The sequence below is a fragment of the Photinus pyralis genome, unplaced genomic scaffold (genome assembly GCF_008802855.1).
Source record: "Photinus pyralis isolate 1611_PpyrPB1 unplaced genomic scaffold, Ppyr1.3 Ppyr1.4_LG3a, whole genome shotgun sequence".
NCBI classification, from domain to species: Eukaryota; Metazoa; Arthropoda; class Insecta; order Coleoptera; family Lampyridae; genus Photinus; species Photinus pyralis.
In genome coordinates, this window is record NW_022170509.1 from 66735 (window position 1) to 79687 (window position 12953).

Here is a 12953-nt window from a genome sequence, read left to right on the forward strand (position 1 = left end):
CGCATGCCATTTAATTGTTATTTCTTTTTTAGAAAAGCCTAACAGATATCGAGATCGAAAAAAATATTTTAATTCGAAACTTAACTGTTTGTGTAAACTACCGGATCACAGCTGGATTTCATCTCGGAAAACAATGGGTTAGCTTGATGTAATTAATTAAGGCGTAGAAAAACCTATCTCATTTCTATAATCTGAATTAATTATTTAATAATTTTAACAAAGTTCAAAAAGTCCTCTGAAAGAGTGCATTACATGCTTACATGGAAAATTAAATATCAATAATAGAAGTATATCGATAATTATTGATAGACCTCGGTTACCGATATTTATCAATAATTTTTCGCAGCCTTAATCGGAATGTGTGAATAAATTCTTCCTATTCGAATATCCATTTACAAGAATTTGTCCCTTTTGCCACAGGTGGCCATTTGAATAAAAAAATTTTGTTCATAGCATCGACGAGGATAAAATATCTTATGTAGTTTAAAGTTTGGAATATTGGATAAAATGAGGATGGCATACGTGGGTTATTAGGTATTAACTGTACATTTGGTTAATAAAGTTTAAAATAACCCACTTATATCATAAATAACTATTTACACAAGGAACAATAATCCACATCGGATAATTATTCTCGGTAGACGGTGTCATAAATAAAGTATTCAAGATAACATCAATACAGGAAACTACATTCCGATAAACATATGTAATTTTTTTCTCGAAAAAATCCACTAATTGCAAACAGATAATTACTAGAGCACAACCATGTGTAGGGCATTTTTTACACATTAATCGACTATATGTAGTACCTACTTTCTACGTAGCTTTGTGGGTATATGTTTAATTGAAAAGTTATTGCCGTCATGGGATAATGCGCGATACTTTTATTACATAAAGTTTAAAATGGGAGTCAGAATATCTACTATACGATAACGAATAATATTACTTAGGTCCAGTTTTTCTGGTCTTAGTTAATTTGATCCTGACAGTTAATTGTCATGGAAGTCAAAAAATTAAATTGTGCAAAATTCACGAGCCTCATAGCTATAGATATCGATTAACAAATAGCAATGAATATATTCGAATTGCAATTTATTAAGAAACATTAGTGTTATTGTTTTGGGCTTAATGGTAGACATTATATATAGAATGAACAAAACAGAGTAATAAAAGTTGTTGGGGAAATTAGTTAGCTAAACGAGTATTAAAGTTTCTGATGGATTGTGGAAGCTAAACCAGTACAGTGGCACAATCCCCCTTACAAAACCTGGCATCAAAAGTGGTTGTTAAATATTAATTAGTAATTAGGTATAATAGCTACTAAACTCCCCTGTCTTTTGCTTGATTGTGTCAGAAACGTTGTGCAACCATAATAGGCACAGTTTAACATTACCAGTAAATTACTGCAGTGCAGGTAATGATTGACTCCAATTCAAAAGGACAAAATAAATAATTTGCTTGAGCATGAATTACTTGCAAGTTGCGGTTCAGTAATTAGAAATGCTACTGAGTTTAACAGTCTCTATGGACATTAACAACTTCATACTTTGAACGGTTACATCTAATGTTTCTATAGACAGCAACTATTCAGCAAATTAAGAAAAATAAGAAACACGAAAGCATCGCTTTTCGGCCACACTGGCCTATCGAAAAAAAATACACCAACGAAATATAAAATTTGATATTCGTGTGAAACTAGACTCTACTAATCTGAATCCTGATCACTTTCGAACTACGGACCACCATGCTCGTAGCCAAGCATCTACTTCGCTATACCATAGGTTAAAAAACAATTTTATTCTATGGTTACACACAGTGTAGTGTTATTTAATATTTAAAAACATTATTAGTTGATAAATGGGACATTAGCAGTAAAATCCCCTAAATTACGATGAAACGGTGAAGTGACTGAAGGAACCTGGTTTCCGATGAATGACTAATTATTTCCATATTCAACAGTCTTGGAAGTATCGGAATATGCTGAATATTAAAAGTATTTTATTCAGAGGAAATGAAGGTAACAATTTACGTGAGATAACAAAAGTTGTTTTCCGCACTTTCAAGTACAATTTTCTGCAAATTTCTATTTAATTAGAAAATAAAGCAAGTGAAAACTGAAACCGAAGGCGGTTGTTTTTGAAAAGAAGTGTCTGGGGAGTATTATTAAAGTAACTTTAGCGTAGATAATTGTATCGTAATTTGCGGGTAACTGCGTGTTTTATCCTACGATGTTTCTTATATACCGAGCAATAGCTTTAAAAAGGAAAATTTAATCAAGAACTGAAAAAGTGATACAAATTAAAATAGTAATGTATACTTCACACCTTGCTTGATGTATAATACCGTTTTTACAATACCTTCAGAAAAAGGCCGGCAAGTTCACTGTAGCATGTAACTAAATCACAGTTACATTTCAGTGAATTTGAACAGTGAAATGGTGCGCAGACAGACATTCATACGTACCGCTATGTATTCTTTTAAATGGTCCACATCAATGCATTAGAGAATTTAGGCAACTTTGCTAGCATCTACTATTCGCATCGACTGTTTGACGGTTCGGGTTCATAAATGCTAAAATGTTCACAAAGGAAGAAAATATCTTGATTGTGGATTGATGCGATAATCTCAGGAAACGTAGGTGTCGTGCGTGTTATTCTGTTATATGATAAATTTTCTGATGATAGAACGATCGATACCAGCACGTAATACAACTCGCATTGATAAATGTATTTCGTTTTTAATTTTTGTGTTCAATTTATTATACCTTTGATATGTGTAGTTGTGTTCAGTAATTACAATTTCGAAATTTTGATTGGTTAAAATAAAAAATGTCCCCTATATTGAAGTGGTCCATTTATTAAAAGGATACATAATATGGAACTTATATGTGTTCTCTTAAAAGAATCTCTCCGTAGGTATATAAAAGCGGAAGGACTGTATTCAAGGATAAGGTGTAATGCATTCATACTCAATTGCCCTGGATGAAAATTAAGGATACAATTAAAAGGGAACTTGCACTAGGGCGTAATTATGTGAAAATGACTCTTACAACACGATACGCCAACGATAACGATTCATTCATTTGAAACTATGTAGCGGATACTTTAACTTTAATGCGCTTCTCATTGAAAATCGGAAACATGCTTCCATGTCCTAATTGCATCCTCGTTAAATAAATTGCTTCTGGTGCACCGATTATAGACGACCCATGGTAAATTGAAGAGCATCAGCAGTCGCGATTTTTGTAATCGTCATCATATACTTACTCCACAAACTTTGGTTAATGGTTTCCCTTAGATAGAATTTTGAATAATATGTACTTTTTCATTACTTCGTTGTGATCATGGGTGACTACAGACGCTTTACATCTAAAAGCCATTAAAAATTCGTAATTCAACTCAAACGTATTCTAAGAGCCCCTTTTCATGAGGCACTTTTGAAGCCCTGCAGAGTGGCGTGGCGGAGTAGCAGGATACGCGATAGTGTGGCACGTCTTTGCAGCGCGAGTGTGTGGCTGTCGCGGGCACAATGCATAAATAAAAGGGTGTTTTATTTATGGGTACAATTGCTAAGCCACTAAGTAGCCCTACCAAGTAGCGTGTGTGTTTCGCGGGGCGCCGGCAGGTGACACCCGCGAAACTGAATTAAAACAGTTGTCATTTCCAGTGCATGATCGAGACGGACGCTCTCCTCAAACTAGACGGCATTTTTTAAAAGAATGACTGCATTTTTTTTTATGGAATACCCCATTTTTTATTACTGATTTAGAATGTACTTGAAAAATACTTATTTTTTTTATACAACATATTATATCCCTAACTTTTACGATTTCGCGTCTTTTTTAGTCAAAATTTGACAGTTCTTCCAAAATTTTTTTTAGAGAAACTAAATCGCGCAGGCGACTAATTTTTGAATTGAGGCACAGGTTAAGACCTCTTTTATAGTCACATAATTTTTTTTAGGTACTTTACAAAATTGACCTTCGCCAAGTCATATTTTTCAAAAATTTGAAATGGCACCCCCCTAAACAAAATATACATCTGGGTAGCCAAAAGGCAGTGTATGATTGTTTTTAATAAACGTTGCAAAGATGTCTCAAACTTAAGCAAAAAAGGTTGATATAGTATTTATTCTTAGAGACTGTTACCGAAATTGTGTGCTGGCTCAGCTGGCTGGGAGATATCCTGTCAAAACACATTCAGATCCACGCGTGTTTCAAAAGGTGTTGGATTGATTTACCACTACTGGGAGTGTAAAACGAGCAAGGAGAGCTAAACGCTAAACTTTGTGCGATTTGTTCTACAAAATAAAGACGTACCCTCAATTGAAATTAAATAAAATTAATTATTTAACGCAGCCAAAATTACTCGTGAGTTCGACAATTTTAAATTTCTCTAATATGCTGATTTACAACTTGTTTGATTTGTTATTCGGCAAAATTTTTACTTTAACTCAGTTTTCAATCTAAAACGAATATAGTATATCGAGTATAATCCTGATCGAAACAATTTCGTTGGGGTGGAGAATCCATACAAGCAGATGATCTAAAATTTGGTAGGGCTATAAGGCAAGAACATAGGAGAGAATATCAAAACTTACGAAACGCTGTTTACCAGATCGAAGAATTAAAGTTTCACCTGTTGCGAGAGAAGTGCACATATCAGAGACATCAGTATTAAACATTTTACCGGAAGATTTGGAGATGAACCAAACGTTCAAGAAGGATTCATCATACCAGAACAGAAACTTGTCGGGCAACAAATTGCCAGAAAAATTTGGATGCAGAAACACGATCGATATTTTTTCAATAATTATCACTAGCACTAGCGATAGAACCTGGATGTGTCATTGGGATCCTCCAGCGAAGCAAGAATCGATACAGTGGGCGCATAAAGGATCCCCCCCAAAAGGCGAAAACGTAGTGTTGGACGAAATGATGCTAACGGTTTTCTGGAATTGAGGAGAATCTGTTGATTGAGGACATGAAAAAGGGTACTATAATTAACGGCGATGTTTATAAAGATACGATTAAAAACCTCACCTCATCGAATTGAAAAAGTTTTTAGTTCATGAAAACTATCTATTGAACTGAAAAAGTTGGCACCAACACCACAAAACATAAAAATAAGCAAATAATAAATGTCACCGTACCATCGTCAATATTATTGATTTGTAACGATTTAAAAATACGCGAAACCTTTTTTTACCAACTTGTGATTTTCGCCAAACAATGATTCATGCACGAATGATGAGGGTGGCCTATTTATTTAGGATGGCGTAACATCTGTATTGATACTTACTACGTTGAATGAACTTCATGATAACTAACGGGAAGTGTCTACCAACTGACATTTTGGGAATGTTGGACCATTACTTCAGTAAGGGCTTTTCGTGGAATTCAAAAGTCTGGTCGTTCGTTGGGCTTGCAAACGAGTGTACGGTACTACAAGAGAATGTAACCAACTGTTATTGATTAAAGGAATTAGAAATTCGCGGGCAGTGTGATATTAATAACCAGTAAAAGAGTATGGTTACCATATGGTGCGTAGTATAACATTATTTGTCGATGTTAATAAATCGACTTCACTGTTACTAGTGTTTATTGTTACCACAATCAATTATCATGTTATTCATTCTACATCCACAATAAGGTGTTAATTGTTTAATACCTAGAGAGGTATTTAATACAGTTAGAAATTGACAATTTATTAATTTTGGGGTGACGTCATTTTGCATAGTAGTTCTCACAAATTTATAAGCGCTATCTCATTTTCGTATTTTGCATTTTTCTTTAAGGTACAAGCCGTTACCTTTAACGACAAAAAAGGATCCGTTTCCTTACATTTCCGTGTAGGATGTTGAGTAGGAATCCTATTCTGAAAGAACCTACAATCATATAAACTTGTCCCACAAATTATTTAAATGTACTATAAGTGCTTACATTAATTGCAGGAACTTGTCTAATAGTTCGAGGAATTAATAGTTTAGCGGTTTCGTGTTCACATTCTTTCACATTGAACGTCGAAGGCGTGTAAAATGAGAAAATTGTGTAAAAACGGTATTATATCCGTTGGTGGTTTTATATTTCCAGTCATGCGTCAATCTACTCCAAAAGATTGTTACGTTGCTGAATTATACATTTCAATCCTGTTCTGGTCTGGTTTGTGGTGTATAAAAATGTTTGCCATCTAGAATAGTGAATAAGTGTCGACTGTTTTTATTTTACAATTCCTATCATTTCTTTTTGAAATACATTGACCTAGCAAGGATATTTAAAATGCATGTTTATTTACTGAGCTAGATATAGGAAATGCAGGACCATTATTGCTGTTGCCTACGAAAAAAAAAACAAAAAAAAAATTGATTGTGCCAATGTAACGCCGTTATTGTTAAAAGAAATCACGGTTCGCGATAAACCCTATATGGAAAAACATGGGGAGCGCTGCATGTTTCCTAGAAACGTGATTCAGGATACTCATGACTGTTATGTCAGACAAGTTAATGTACTTAGCTAGTTTATGGATTGGAATGGTAAACATTCCCTATACTGGTACGTTCAATACTTCGTATATATTTCTGTAGTAAATTTTTAACTTTCGAGTCAATTGTTGCTATCGCGTCGCTTTCCTAATATAAGATCTGAATATCTGTCTTAGCTCTTGAATATATTGTTAGGTGTTCCTAAATATGATGTGCTACATAGGGAGGGGGCTAATTCTTTGCCTTTATTATGACTTAAAGTTCATAATAATAAACATAGGTCTGGAAACGCTTCGTTACTAATCCATAGGATGTTATTCTTTATATCTCTTGCAGTTTCTGAAATTTAGCTCAAATGTGGAACACACGTTATGTTGAAGGGCTTACACCATTGGTCACGTGAATCGTAGTGAAAATCTACAGAGTGATGTTTTTCTAGGGGTTATATTTCATTCTCTACGCCCTTTGTGCGCCCGTGGTAGATTCTAAAATAGAGAAATTAATTTTCGGTATTTAGCTAAATGTAAGTATTAAAATGGTCCGGTTGGCCTTAGCTCTATTTGGATAATCTCTTGCTTTTATTAGTTTTAAATTGTAAAGTGTACGATGAAATTATAACACTCCGTAGTAACGAAGAGTTTGCGGACCTACATATGTTTATACGAAGTTTTAGTGGTAAAATAAGACAAAGAATTAACCGCTTCTGTATGTACATCATACTTAGGAACACCCGGTATCTATATTACCGTTTTCCCGGAGTACTGGAGTACTTACAATTGTGTTTGTTCATAAATCCATATCCACTCAAAAAAGAGAGTAACTCTTTGCTAAAACAGATGTTGTGGGAAAAATTAGGATTTTCATCAATTATTTGGGACTTCGCAGAAGTCAGTTCTATGATCGTAATCATCTTCGCTTCATTCTTGTAAAACTAGTACCTTGAATAGAAAAAACTGTTCTTTTTCTGAATTTTATGAACTGACCTGGTCAATTATGCGACCGTTATTGGAATTGATGCCGTAGAATTTGCAGAAAATTCACCGAGCACCTAAATTTCGCACATTGAGAGTTGTATATATATCCTTCAATGATGCACACACTTTTGGGGGCTGGTAACCGCACCACTTTTTATCAGAGGAAAGCCGTCTCAAGACCACCAATGCTTCTTACATTACAGTAATCTTGGTTTGAGCTTTCGTCCAGAGAGCATCGTGCAGTTGAAGCTTGTTGTTTTTTGTTTCATAATGCAGGTCGGGGTAATAACTCTTTTATGTCTTTAGAATTTACGCGTATGAAAATAGCGTTAACTTTTATTGTTTCTGAAATCGTTTTCATTTTTTGTGTAAATGTTTGCTCAATTTAATTATATTTATATATTTGGTCGTTCATTTAAATATGTGGAAGTTATCGAATTGTTTGATATGTGTACTGACTTATTTGTAAGCTAACACTTTTCGTACTGAAAAGACAGTCAGAGAGATGGGAATACATTCAATTTATTTTATAAAAATACCCGCCATTTTACCTTTTGGTATTTTAGCGGGGAATACAGTACGCACACTAGTTACGACATCTAAGACTGTGATTTATCTCGAATTTCAACTGTAGGCTTTGATACCCCAGACGAGCTGCAAGTGCCCCCCGGGGGGCTTGTTAAAAAAACTATTCGGTTTAGTATCTATGTGCAATATGAGTTACGATTCACTAATTTCCTCATATTTTGTTGTTAGCGTACCCCAACCAATTTTTAGCATTGGACATGCTTATGTTTTGTATGGGTATGAATTTACCAGGTTTGCCGAGTAGAAAAGAAGACCAGTGGTGTCGCGTCTAGTGTTGATTGTACCGTACTCGACTGCAATCGGTAGATTCAGGAAAAGTCGCGGATACTGTCAATATGGTACTTACTTAACAGTGCGCAAGGGTTTTGTTAATTCGAATTTAAATTTATCGCACATCGCCCGTGATGGTATTGCACGCATGTTACGCCGCTTATTATTCAGAAAGTTTGCGACACGAGCGAGCTTGCGAGCGAGTGGAGCAAGATAATTCCGTGTGAATAAAGGTTATGTACCTACGGCTTTATAGATTATACGGTTATCATTTCCAATGTCTCCGATGGTTGCAAAGATTGCAAAATCTGTGAATTTTTGTTTCGTTCTGTGTGTGCGAGTTATATTTATCATGCTTTTTTCTAAAATATACCCAACAAACATGCAAAAAAGTGCATGTATCGCAATCTTGTATGAATTTTGCATCATTTTGATACAGCACATATTGCTGTAGCCTCAAAAAATATGAGGAGTGAGCATATGTTCCCAAAACTAAAAGTATATCTGGCTGGAGAAAAATTTTTCACAAACGACGATGTAAAGAGCACGTGAACACCTATTTTGAGGAGCTCGAGCACTTTCGGACAGAGATCGCAAGTTTACAGAAACGCTGGATGAAGTGCGTTGAGCTTCGAACTACAAAATGTATTTTTAGTCTGTATTGTTGTTATTTATTTCAAAACAGGAGACTTATCAAAGGACCCTCGTGATTAAGTAATATGAAGCCATGAAAACTAATTTGTTGAATTTATTCTTCCAATAACGATTTTCTTGATTATTGATGCAGATCATAACACATACAAAATCATTAAAAGAAATTGAAAGCTTGAAATAAACTTGGGTTAAGGAGAAGATTGCAGAAATTGAGGAAAATTGATTAAATCCTTCCTAAAAGTTACACTACAACAATTATAGCTACAAAACACATTGTACCTAGTAAGTTATATTTTATTTTTGCTTTGTTCATACAAGTTGTATTTTTTTCTAAATCATGAGCAGTGTTAATAAAAATACCAACTATTAATAATATAATCATTCCAAGTCTATGGAGGAAGCTCATTCAAATGATGGTGTTCCCATGGCCTTGTTTAAGGGGTTGAATTACTATTCGTTCAACCGATTGTGTCATGGAACTCTCCGAAATCCACATAATATCATGACGTATTTCATGGAAAAAACTGGTACGAGGGTATTGCCAAAAATTCCAGACCTGACATAAATCCAGAGAGATCGCAGCTAGCCAAAACGTTCACGACACGACATTTCAAGTCTTATTAGCCTCTGAAAAACACAACGTGAACTTTATGTCAATTAGTTTCCTTAGTCACTCGTTTAAAACCATGTCTGAAGTCACAAAAATCGAGTAACCAGCTGTGATCTGCGTTACTCTGCGTCGCGCCGTTCGATGCGGCTCTAATGATAATGGGTCTTTACTCGAGAAAATGTTTCTCTTCAACACATTAAAGATCGGTTGGATGGGGTATATATCATATTTGGCGCTAATCAAATAAAATTAGATACATATTTTTCAATAAGCACCAAAAATTGCAGATTGGATACTAATTAAAGTTTTGTATAAACCATTGCGATAATTACGCTACTAACGATAATGAAGCGGGACAGTTCGAAGCACGAATAACAAAAGCAACTTTGGTGGGTTGCATATAAGGATGTTACCCTCTAAGTACTCTAATAAAATCTGCAACACTGGGAACATCATACATCATATTCTAATGACCAGTGAAACACGAAATGCTGCACAGTTATGAAGAATGGATGTATTTTCCGAATGTGTAAAGCAAAAAGCGATTTTTAATTTGTTCCTATCGCCATTTAATGAGTTTATAATGAAACTTATCCCGCTTGCAAAAAGCACGCTGTAGAGTTTATATTTTACAAATTAATAAATGTAGCGGAAATCTAATTACGGGAAAAAAGGAATTCGTTTGTTATTTAACTATGATCATAAATTCTCATCGACCCTCCAACGTTAAGGAATAACTGAAGTTGCGGATTTATGATACAAATCGGAAATCTGTATTCATTTATTTAAATTGAAATTTATTTATGCAGCTACTTTCAGGATATTCCTGTCTATCCCGCGTAGTTTGTTAACGCAAGTGATTTGCATTCAATCAATATTGCTCGATTTAATATTGTGCTTATGTAGGTAATTTATTTATCAACATTTCGTGTCGTAGGTACGTTCCTGCGACCAACTAAATTGGATGCACTTTGAGATACAGTACTGCATTGTATTTCGATCACAGTTATAAGAGTTCCAGTTTATATCTGTTACGGTTTATTTTATGTTCATCTCAAAAATATAAGGAAATAAAACATTCAAACTACTGTTACTCACATTTCGAATTCGCTATCCGTATAGTGTTTGGTTGAGAAATTTTTTTAAAATCCAATGTGTAAAGAGATCTGATCTGCTCATTATATTTATCTAAGCAAAATTGCTGGTTGATTATTGCTAATATAATCAATGGTATTATACCAAAAATGCGTGATTACTGGCAAGCTCGCTGTTGTGAATCGTATCGTGAAACAATATGTAGGTAATTTTGTTTTCTGCCAAGCAAACTATGTATAAATGTATAATTATGGTAAGTGCATTTCCTATAAATATTACGCCCGATGTGTTTTCTTCAAAGGTTATTGTCACAAACATTAGAGAAATGTCTAGTTTATGCCATAGAAATCTGTTATAAATTTTTCTATTTAACTACATATAACAGAGCGCTCATTGTGCTTGGCAGATTTATTCACAACTCTATTATACTTTATCGAGTTTGAGAACTTTTTATCCGAATGCCAAACTGTAAGTTCCAGCCCCGATCTGCAAATTCAATAAATTTATTTAATCCAGCCGACCAATAAATAAACGAAACAGGTACGTGGAATTTCGAAACATGCACACGTATATAACAATTTTTTTTTAATTTAATTTGCAAATAAACAGCGTATGGTAATTTGTAGGTCACGAAGTCGCCTTCTGACTTGCCTGGCAAGACGACTATGGGTTATGCGGAGGCACATATTCGCTTGCATTAATGGTGACGAACGGTACAAATACCTACAGTAATTTGACCGAGATGACCACACAGATGTCCCGTCAAGAATGGCAAATAGTCTTCTTCGCTTCATACGTTGTCGGCGTTTCCATATTTGAAATGTAATGTAGGGAGTTATAACTTAACAGATGCTGCCAATTCAATTCATAATATTCAAATGTTGATTAATTTGCGTTTTTTTAGTTCACGTATTGGAACTATTGATTTTCTGCCGATATTCTTAAAATCGCCTGTTTCCCAAAAATCTTCGTCTACACGTACATTTCTAAAGGAATGCAAGTGCACCCCCAAAAATTATCTTATTAAATTAACTCCTTAATTAGCGCCCATTTGGTACTAAACTCAATTGCTTAATTCAATCAATGGGGTCTAGTGAAATGGATGAATGTATTGACTTACTTCAGTAGTAGGAAGAAGTTAGTTAGGTCCACAATTCCACTTCTCTTAAGGGGGTTTGCAGAAAAATTGATCATACTCACCTTACGTGGTTTTTGGCATTATCATCCACTCGTATTGCAGTGAAAATTATTGAAAAATTTTTTGCGATTTACAGATTAGTTCCATTACTGGTAACAAGAGTACTAGAAATAAGTCTCCAACCCCAGAAGCTGTACTAAGTGTTACTTTTTTAATTTTTCGTTTATACATCATTGTGTTGTCAACACTCAACCCTTCTTTGGAACGTACATGTTACCTTAATTTGTACTCTTAAATTGTACCTATTTGTTAGTAAAAAGCGAAGCTGTTACACTAAATCACATCTGCCTGTCTATTTCTTCGCCTCTCCGAGACTACTTCCCGTGATAGCTCGAGATAGGAGAAATATTTTAAAATTTCATTTCCGGCAATTACTATTTTAGGTTTGTCATAGTTGAATGAAGTAAATTTTTACAATTTATGAACGAATTCTATTTGACACGCTTAAAACTCCTTCAAGGCTACCAAGATATAAATTTATTATATTTTATGATAACGTTTTCGTATTTTTAATTTTCTCATTTTGTGGGAAAAACGAGTAGTCATGGGATGCTTAATTTACGACATTATTAGAACACCAACTGATATTGTCACGAATAGACTACGGCTCGTACGCGTATTCTACATGCTGTGATACAACGTTAGGCAAACTAGACAGAATTCAAAATCTTGCCATACGGTACGCCCTAGGTGCCTTCCGAACTAGCCTCACTAATTCCCTACACGTTGAGGCTAATATACTACCACTTCCTTTTCGCCGTAAGCAGCTGATGGTTAACTATTACTACAAAATTCTGATAAATAGGGAACATCCGATCCACCAGGAATTTGTTGAAAATGTAAGAAGGGGGCGTCTTGATAGGTGCAGACCTTTGGGCATCAGGGCAAGGGAAGCGATAGCAGAACTTGATTTGTCAGATCGGGAGGTCTTGCATCTGTCAAAGACAGCACGCCAGACCCTTGTGAAACGGAGAATGTGGGAGTACTGGGAAAGACAATGGGCAAACTCAGAAACTGCTCTGAGAAAGGTTAAACCGAATTTAGCACCAATGTTTTAATAAGTGCGGCAAGAATTGACCTGGTG

At 34.9% G+C, this 12953-nt stretch overlaps 1 protein-coding gene across 2 annotated transcripts in view; it reads right to left on the reverse strand.

Moving 5' to 3' along the window:
- The window catches only part of LOC116165892, a 56443-nt gene that overhangs the window by 24922 nt on the left and 18568 nt on the right, over positions 1 to 12953 (reverse strand). The window lies entirely within an intron of this gene.